This window comes from Dendropsophus ebraccatus, chromosome 7 (assembly GCF_027789765.1).
Source record: "Dendropsophus ebraccatus isolate aDenEbr1 chromosome 7, aDenEbr1.pat, whole genome shotgun sequence".
Taxonomy (NCBI): Eukaryota; Metazoa; Chordata; class Amphibia; order Anura; family Hylidae; genus Dendropsophus; species Dendropsophus ebraccatus.
Window position 1 is genome coordinate 129,291,860 of NC_091460.1, and position 10,275 is coordinate 129,302,134.

Below are 10,275 nucleotides of genomic sequence, written 5' to 3' on the forward strand. Positions count from 1 at the left end.
GGGGAGCACAGGGGAGCTATATACTATGGGGGAGCACAGGGGAGCTATATACTACTTGGGAGCACAGGGGACTATATACTACTGGGGAGCACAGGGGTCTATATACTATGGGGAGCACAGGGAAGCTATATACTATGGGGGAGCACAGGGGAGCTATATACTACTGGGGAGCACAGGGGAGCTATATACTACTGGGGAGCACAGGGGGCTATATACTACTGGGGAGCACAGGGGGCTATATACTATGGGGGAGCACAGGGGGCTATATACTATGGGGGAGCACAGGGGAGCTATATACTATGGGGGAGCACAGGGGACTATATACTACTGGGGAGCACAGGGGTCTATATACTATGGGGAGCACAGGGAAGCTATATACTATGGGGGAGCACAGGGGAGCTATATATTACTGGGGAGCACAGGGGAGCTATATACTACTGGGGAGCACAGGGGGCTATATACTACTGGGGAGCACAGGGGAGCTATATACTATGGGGGAGCACAGGGGGCTATATACTATGGGGGAGCACAGGGGGCTATATACTATGGGGGAGCACAGGGGGCTATATACTATGGGGGAGCACAGGGGAGCTATATACTATTGTGGGAGAGCACAGGGGGGGCTATATACTACTGGGGAGAGTGCACAGGGGGGCTATATACTAATGGGGGAGCGCACAGGAGGGCTGTATATAACTGGAGGAGCACATGAGGGGCTATATACTACAGGGACACCTTAAAACTATGGAGGCACAGAGGGGTGTAACTATGTAGGAGTACAGAGGGGTGTAACTACTGTATAGAGGTACAAGGGACCTAACTACTGTATGTGTTGGAGCCTAAAATATTTGTCTGGCAGATTCTGGAGAGAAGATTCACAGCCAGGAGAAGACTTCAAGGTGGCCCAGGCTGGATGGAGAGAAAAAGAAAAGGTGACAGACTCTGATCGGAGAAGACGCCCCCGGTGAGTCACTGGATGTAACTGCACTCTGTTATAGGATTGTAGTGTTAGGGGTCATGATGTGGCGGTTTTATGTAATGGTATCATTGGTGATATCTTTCTGTTTTGTTGAGTGCAGTTTTTATGTAATATATAATCACTGTATGGTGGAAATAGTGTTATAAGGTTACTACTGTATGTATTGGGGCTCTTGATACAGTGTGGGGGCAAATTCAGTACATTATACAATGTGCCGAAAGGGAAGGGGGGGCCCACTCTTGAGGGCTGTGCACTGGGCCCACCAATATATTAAAACGGCCCTGCGGCATTCAGTGGCAGACTATAATATGAGCGGTTCGGGCGGCCGCCCACATTATAATCCGCCACTGATTGTACCATGTACCGGAGTCCCCCTGCGCCCGGACAGCATCTGTAATGAGATGCTGTGAGCGGGGGAGACTGTATTCATAAGCGCCGCGCTGTAATAAATCAGCCGCGCGGTGCTGTTACTACAGCGCGGCGCTTATGAATACAGTCTCCCCCGCTCACAGCATCTCATTACAGATGCTGTCCGGGCGCGGGGGGACTCCGGTAAATGCATTCCACGTCCGTGATCCGTCAGGATCACGGAACGTGGGAATGCAGCCTTAGTCCCCCGGCTGATGTGCGGCTGCCGGAGGTGTCCCATCCTGTCCCCGGCAGCGCACGCATCAGAGAGATCCCCGTGCGCCGGAAGTCACAGCCACAGGCACACGGGGAGCTCTCTGATGCGCGCGCTGCCGGGGACAGGACGGGACACCCCGGGCAGCCGCACATCAGCCGGGACCAGACCAGAGAGGCTCGACGGGGGAACGGAGGGCAGGTGAGTTGTGTGCTGTTTTTTGTTTTTGTTTTATCTGCTGTGCAGGGGGGGGGGGGGGGGAGAGGGGGACCATATATAAGGTAGGGGGGGAAGAGGGGGACCATCTATAAGGTAGGGGGGGAAGAGGGGGACCATCTATAAGGGAGGGGGGAAAGAGGGGGACCATCTATAAGGTAGGGGGGGAAGAGGGGGACGATCTATAAGGGGGGACCATCTATAAGGGAGGGGGAGAGGGAAGAGGGGGACCATCTATAGGGGGGGAAGGGGACCATCTATAAGGGAGGGGGGAAAGAGGGGGACCATCTATAAGGGGGGGACCATCTATAAGGGGGGGGAAAGAGGGGGGCCATCTATAAGGGAGGGGCGGGAGGGGGACTGTCTATAAGGGGGGGGGGGAGAGGGGGACCATCTATAGGGGGGGGAAGGGGACCATCTATAAGGGAGGGGGGAAAGAGGGGGACCATCTATAAGGGGGGGCCATCTATAAGGGAGGGGGGAAAGAGGGGGACCATCTATAAGGGGGGGACCATCTATAAGGGAGGGGCGGGAGGGGGACTGTCTATAAGGGGGGGGGAAGAGGGGGACCATCTATAAGGGGGGGGGAAGAGGGGGACCATCTATAAGGGGGCATCTATAAGGGAGGGGGGAGAGGGGGACCATGTATAAGGGGGGGAGGGGGACCATCTTTAAGGGAGAGGGGACCATCTATAAGGGAGGGGGAGAGGGGGACCATCTATAAGGGAGAGGGGACCATCTATAAGGGGGGGAAGAGGGGGACCATCTATAAGGGGGGGGGAGAGGGGGACCATCTATAAGGGGGGGGGAGAGAGGGAAGAGGGGGACCATCTATAAGGGGGGGGGAAGAGGGGGACCATCTATAAGGGAGGGGAAAGAGGGGGACCATTTAAAAGGGGGAAAGAGGGGAGAGGGGGACCATCTATAAGGGGGAAAGAGGGGGGAGGGGGACCATCTATAAGGGAGGGGAAAGAGGGGGACCATCTATAAGGGAGGGGGGAGAGGGGGACCATCTATAAGGGAGGGGGGAGAGGGGGACCATCTATAAGGGAGGGGGGAGAGGGGGACTATCTATAAGGGGGGGGGAGAGGGGGACCATCTATAAGGGGGGGGGGACCATCTATAAGGGGGGGAAGAGGGGGACCATCTATAAGGGGGGAGGAGGGGGACCATCTCCTAAAAGATCAGCACCCTCCTCTCCTGACATTCTCTGTGCTGCTGTGACCTGTCCTAAAAGATCAGCACCCTCCTCTCCTGACATCCTCTGTGCTGCTGGGACTTCTCCTATAGGATTAGCACCCTCCTCTCCTGACATCCTCTGTGCTGCTGGGACCTCTCCTATAGGATTAGCACCCTCATCTCCTGACATCCTCTGTGCTGCTGGGACCTCTCCTATAGGATTAGCCCCCTCCTCTCCTGACATCCTCTGTGCTGCTGGGACCTCTCCTATAGGATTAGCCCCCTCCTCTCCTGACATCCTCTGTGCAGAAAGGGACCAAACATTATGTTTATTGGGGACAGCAGTGGGGGGGGGGGGGGCAGTAGTGGATTATAATGTGGGCGGATTGACGGGGGGGGGCGTCATTCTATAGTTCGCCTCGGGCAGCAGAGAGGCTAGAATCACCCCTGATTCCACGGAAGGATTATCGGCCGTTTCGGCTGATAATCGTCCGGTGGAATAGGAGGCAACGATCAGCCGACATCGTTCATGTCGGCTAATCGTTGAAGTCGTTTGTCTTTCATCATGTTGAAAGACAAACGACTTATATAGCAACGATCTGCTGCCATCGCTCCGTGTAATAGGAGCAGCGGCAGCAGACCGCCGCTATATCCTATGGGCTGCCCGGATGATCAGCACCCTCAGGCCCTCCCCGGACTCCCCTAACCACTGCCGCGCGGAATAGCGGCGGCAGTGAGCAGGGGACGAGGAGCAAACGAGCGCTGACACTGTCGGCCCGTGGAATAGGGGCTTTACAGCAATAATCTCTATTTTTATCCAGATCTCCTATCTATCTATCTATCTGTCTATCTATCTATCTATCTATCTATCTATCTATCTATCTATCATCTATCTATCTATCTGTCTGTCTATCTATCTATCTATCTGTCTATCTATCTATCTATCTATCTATCTATCTATCTATCTCCTATCTATCTATCTATCTATCTATCTATCTATCTGTCATCTATCTGTCTATCTATCTATCTATCTATCTATCTATCTATTTCCTATCTATCTATCTATCTATCTATCTATCTCCTATCTATCTATCTATCTATCTATCTATCTATCTATCTATCTATCTGTCATCTATCTATCTATTTCCTATCTATCTATCTATCTATCTATCTATCTATCTCCTATCTATCTATCTATCTATCTATCTATCTATCTATCTATCTATCTATCTATCTATTAATCTATCTATCTATCTATCTGTCTGTCTGTCTGTCTGTCTGTCTGTCTATCTGTCTGTTTATCTATCTATCTGTCTATCAGTTTATCTATCTATCTGTCTATCTCCTATCTATCTATCTATCTATCTATCTATCTATCTCCTATCTATCTATCTATCTATCTATCTATCTATCTATCTATCTCCTATCTATCTATCTATCTATCTCCTATCTATCTATCTATCTTCTATCTATCTATCTATCTATCTATCTATCTATCTATCTATCTATCTATCTATCTATTTCCTATCTATCTATCTCCTATCTATCATCTATCTATCTATCTATCTATCTATCTATCTATCTATCTATTATCTATCTATCTATCTATCTATCATCTATCTATCTATCTATCTATCTATCTATCTATCTATCTATCTATGTTTGTTTCAGACTGGAGTGCACTCAAAGATCCAGTGCAAGAGTGCCAGCGACGGAGATTGGATAAAGTCTCCTCTTCAATATATCCAAGAAATCGCAGCACATCCAAATAGTGCAAAAATTCAGTGTTGTTTATTTCATAGTAGCAAAATCAATAGGTGCAACGTTTCTGTCTCGAGATGAGACAGAAACGTTGCACCTATTGATTTTGCTACTATGAAATAAACAACACACAATTTATGCACTTTTTGGATGTGCTGCGATTTCTTGGTTATATCTATCTATCTATCTATCTATTTTATTTAAAAAAAAACTATGCTGAAAACTGGATGTAGTATTTATAGTATTGCTATACGCTTTATATATTAATGTATAGGTATAGATTCACCAAAGCTCAGGAGCTTCTGGAGTTAAACGAAGATGACCTGGTTTACTTCAAACATAACAATCTATATGTTCTTATTGGATTGCATATACCGTACATGTAGGTTATGGGTCATAAAATAGTAGACTACAGCAGAAAACTACCAATTTAGCACTGGAGTCGCTTCTTCTTTTAACATTAAGAGGTTTCAGTGAAGGGGACAGCATGTACCAATCAGCAGGAGGTGAGCAGGGGGGGTCATCTCTCCGCCATCATCAGTCCTCTGGCTTCCTGCAAAGAATGAAAAATGACAACAGGTTACACAAAAGATTTATTGACTTTGACAGTGCAAACAAAAGTTTGCTGAACTTTCTGTCCGTAGTTTCCATCAGAAGAACCTGGGATGTATCCTTCAAAATAAAAGATGCAATGCATCTGACTGTGTAGGCATACAGTGGAAAATATCGTCCATCCAGCTCCCAATCTCTTTATAGCGGCTAAGGGTACTATTACACAGAACAATAATCGGCCGCTCAGCCAATCACAGGCCAGGACCGCCGCGGCCAGTGATTGGCTGAGCGGACTGTCAGCTGAGACAGGCCGCTCTGAAGCTGCAGCGTGCAGGATCCGGGGAGAAGCAGAGCGCAGGAGGAGCCCTGCAGCATGAAAAGGATGTGTATACAGTTTAAGCAAGGGCTACAAGGACATCGATAACGATGTCCATGCAGCCCTTGTTAAACGATTATCGGGCTGTGTAATAGGCCCAGTAAACGAGCGCAGATCTAGCAGATCGACGCTCGTTTACAGTTATTATCGGGCCCCCATGTAATACTACCCTAACTGTGCTGCTCCTATTCAGTATGGTGTCACAGTAGAATTCTTCTTCATTGTAGTGGCCGGCTTACCCTTTACATCTCACCTCTTCTCCTTTTCTGTCCCTGTATTAGAGCAGGATAATCCCAGACCTCCCATCTCTTCCTCCATGTCGTTCTCCATCCATTAATAAGTACAAGTGCAGCTCATACCGTGTTTCCCTGAAAATAAGACAGTGTCTTCTATTAATTTTGCTACGAAAGATGTGCTAAGTCTTATTTTCAGGGGATGTCTTATTTTCCCATGAAGAATTCACGTCACATGCATAGCAGGGCCACCAGGGGGAGCTCATTACAGCATGCTCGTACAGCACAGCAGGGACAGTGTACCGTATGGTGGCAGGCGATGGGATAACTGCAGACTGTGTGCAGCTCTACATCTGGCGGTAAGGGATAAGGGAGATGGCAGCAGGCAATGGGCCTTTTGATGTCTCACCTGCACTTTTACAAGTGACAGCTGTGGAAGGGAACATCGGGGTTGGTGGCTGGTGTCGGTCTTCATGTCCTGCATACAGCTGCTCGGCAACGAACGGTGACTGGCTAACAAGAATCACAGCTGCATGTCCTGGTGTTTTGTTTGGCAGTCATGCTTCCAAACAAAAACTTTGCTAGGTTTTACTTCTAGGAGAGGCCTTATATTTAGCAATAGAGCAAAACCTCTACTAAGTCTTATTTTCAGGGTATGTCTTTTTTTTTGTCTTCATAGGTTTATTTATTTTTTTTTATTTAAATTATTGAGCCAGGAACTGATCATAAATGGTGGATACATATAAAGGATAGACTAAGACCAATTATTATATACAAAACCATTCCTGGCTTTGTATAAAATAATTGCAATAAAGAACTTGAACAATGAAAAACCTGAATCCTATTGCTTCTGCAGTAAAATACAAGTCCCCTTTCTTGGCTTTGCCAGCTGCACAGACCCACACACACTTAGGCTTTTCCCTTAGCCCTGAATATCTTAGGCATGCGGGGAAACCCCATTCAGCAAATAGCAGCAGCTTTACATGACACGTCACATGCAGCAGCAGCTGCTCCATAATACCATGCACATTTACTGCACTCACAGCAAGTCTGCACAGCACATATATCCACTTAAAGGCTATATAATCTCCTATTCTTAAAAGTGCTACAGCGGCCATGGCCAGCCCTGGTGACCAGTAAAAAAAACTGTTGGAGGCTACTGCTACAAGGCTCTCGTCGTCACGTCGTCCCACCCAGCTCCCGTGATGTAACTGTAACTGGCAACAAGTTAGGATTAGGATTTAATGGTTATAATTAGTATTCAACAGTTATATTTGTATGCACACACATACATACATACAGGGAAGGCTGTCAATCAATAATGGGACTGCCCACAGGACTCCTAAGACCAGAGTAAGCAGAAATTTAAACTATAAATGAGGGCAGCATAAACTAGTGAAAGAAATGCTGAACAGATCGGTGTATTACTGATATCATTCTGTTCAGCTGTTCTCCTTATATGCAGGAGAATAGGGTTCTTGCCACACCCCTCCCCCGCCCTCCAGCTGCTGATTGACTGCCTGTATATAGCATGAATAGATAACTGCCAATCAGAAGCTGGGGGCAGACTTTTCTGTTTCTCATGAATATCCAGGACTACTGGGCTCATGTACATAATGGAGAGGACTACTTATTATCCATGTTATTAAGAAGGATTTCTCCGAATAAGCTGCACAGAGCAATGTAAGTGATACATCATTCTGTTCAACTTCTCTGTCACTAGTTTATGCTACCATGAGATAGGACAGCATAAACCTACTGACAGAGTCTCTTTAAGGCTGTTCCGTGCATTCCATTTTGCCTAAGCATTGTTGGTTCCTTGGGTTTCTGAGCAAAGATGTTGAATTAAAAAGAGTATTTACTCGCCTCTCCGCATGCCTCTGCAGCCCCAGATCACTGCTCTGGGACCCCCGCTGGGCTCTAGGAATCCCACTGGGCACACGTCATGACCTGGCTGATGGACTGGCTGCTTATTCAGTCAGTGATTGGGGCGGGTCGCTGCTCCGCCCACCAGCTGCTGATTGGCAGTTATCTATCCATGCTGTGTATAGTCTATCAACTGTCAATCAGCAGCTGGAGGGCGGGGAAGAGGGGTGTGGCAAGAATCCTATTCTCCTGCATATTAGGAGAACGGCTGAACAGAATGATGTAAGTAATACACCGATCTGTTCAGCATTTCTGTCACTAGTCATTTAAGGTGGCATAAACCTAGCGACAGATTCACTTTAAAGACCTTAGACCTTGTTTAGCATTTATATTTTATAACCCTAAACCAACCATAAAGGAAAAAGACCGGAGAAAGATATAAAGAAAAGCTCGGTTTTGACTTGATGTACAAAGTATTGAATATTCTATAAGCCATATATCATATATGAAAACCCAAGGCCATACTCCAACTCGTTCTAGGAAATATACATTAAAATACATATATACACAATCAGAAAAGACTGTCTTCTGGTTAAATCCCATAAAGAATATATTTTTCCTTACGTGGAGTGTTCTTGTTTGTTATTTCCAGGCCCGGCTTGCTGGGCTCACCACCACCGCATAGACCATTATGGAAATTGTCCAGAAAGTATAAATTCCTTCCTTTTGTATTCTGATTGCTCAGAGCTACAAAATGCAATAGCTGATTTGGTGTTCTATAATGTGAATGGAAATCTGTTCTTCATTTAAAATACAGTTTATCTTCCCTTCCTCTCTCTTTCACTCTCTCTACGCAACCAACGGTAGTTGCCGCATCGTAAACCGGAATGATTGACTGTGCAATGATTAGTTTCATTGGGCTGGATATAGACTTTATTAAAAACACCAGTGAGTAGTGGAAATGTCTGCAGTGAACCCTGGGTAGATGCTAACTGATGCTGAAGGAATAATTAAGTAGAGGCTAATTTATCTCACTTTAGTCCCTTCTCCCGCTAAACGATTAAACGGTGCGATATTGCTTTGATAAGTCATCTCGAGAGAGAGAGATGGTGGTTTAAGGTATCTCAGTAAATCATATTCCTCATGTTAGGGGCGGGTTACTGTTCTCTTCTTGGTTTTAATCAGATTTTTCCTTCCAAGTTGCAAAGTATTTTCCCAAACCTCGATAAACGAGAGAACATATGTGACTATATTATTATAGTCTTTAACCTTTTTTACATCTTTTTTATTTTTTTTTTACCCCCTGAAATTCTATAGAAAAGGAAACGCTAATCTTCTTGTCCATTATCTGGTTTTCTTTTGCCGGTCTGTCACTTCCATTTTCTTTCACATTCAAAGCAAAGTAGTAGAACAAATCTCTACATCTCTTTAGAAAACAATCTGTCGAGTAAGTATGAAGTGTCACCAGACAATAAGGCTTCGCTCGAACAATTGCTGTTGAGACAACTCCAGAGATGGGATCTCTAATGAAAGGCAGACTCGGCTACTCGGCCACATCTGCCCAAGTGTTTATTTCTCTTCTTAGACTTTAACTTATTTCACCTTTTCTCCTGTGTAATATCCCCGGCTATAGAAAACACCTTTGTCTGTCACAGGATTAGATCCTTTTTATACCAATAATTCTTTAATCTTGAAAAAAAAAAAAAAAACTCTTGTGAAGTGCAAAGCCAAAGTAAAGCTTTTAAAGTAATATTAGTTTAGAGCCAGGCAGAGAAGAGCACCTTTCTAATCTGATTAGTTTATTAGGATTATCCATTTTTTTTTAATGCCGAATAAAGTACCTACTGTGTGCGTGATCGATAGAAGATATTAAGCTCCGGCTTTGGCATCAAGGACAAAAAAAAAAAAGCGTTTCCCACTGTAACATTTAAAAGCGCGCTTACAAAACAACTAAATATAGAGGAATATGCAGAGCCGATACAAACATTATGACTTCTGTCCTAAATGTCCTCAATAATCTCACACAGGGGCGTAACTAGTCATGATTGGGCCCCATAGCAAACTTTTGATTGCCCCCACCCCCCCTCCAATTGGAATATCCGGCTGTCTAAACTGACCCTTATGCACATACATATGCCTGGCTTCACACTGCCTCTTTTTATTTTTTGTAAAAACGCCAGCGGCCAGATGTTTGCTGGAGATCAATGGACGTTTATGATTTTTCACTACATATGGTGTTTTTTTTTGGGGATGGGGGGCCTTTTTCTCTCCTTTCTGTCATTTTTGAGGTTCTGTGGCAGTTTTTTCAAAACGCAGCAGGCTGAGGGGTTGGTGTTTTTTTCAGCAAACTGGTCCCCAGAGGGTTAAATTTGCCCCCCATGGGCCAGCTTGTGCTCTGGGCTGGGGAACGTTAACTTAGGCTGCATTCACACGTTCCATGTTCCGCACGGAACACGGATGTGGAATGCCTGTAACGGACTCCCCCTGCCAG

The 10,275-nt window shown here is 45.9% G+C and overlaps 1 long non-coding RNA gene across 1 annotated transcript; it reads right to left on the reverse strand.

The window, feature by feature from the left end:
• Positions 1–5,057: 5,057 nt before the first annotated feature.
• Positions 5,058–7,945, reverse strand: LOC138797805 (uncharacterized). Its single transcript, XR_011363997.1, has 3 exons — positions 7,785–7,945; positions 5,925–6,053; positions 5,058–5,310 (listed from the first exon to the last, which is right to left on the reverse strand). It is a non-coding gene; the product is annotated as an uncharacterized lncRNA (long non-coding RNA).
• Between the last annotated feature and the right edge of the window lie 2,330 nt (positions 7,946–10,275).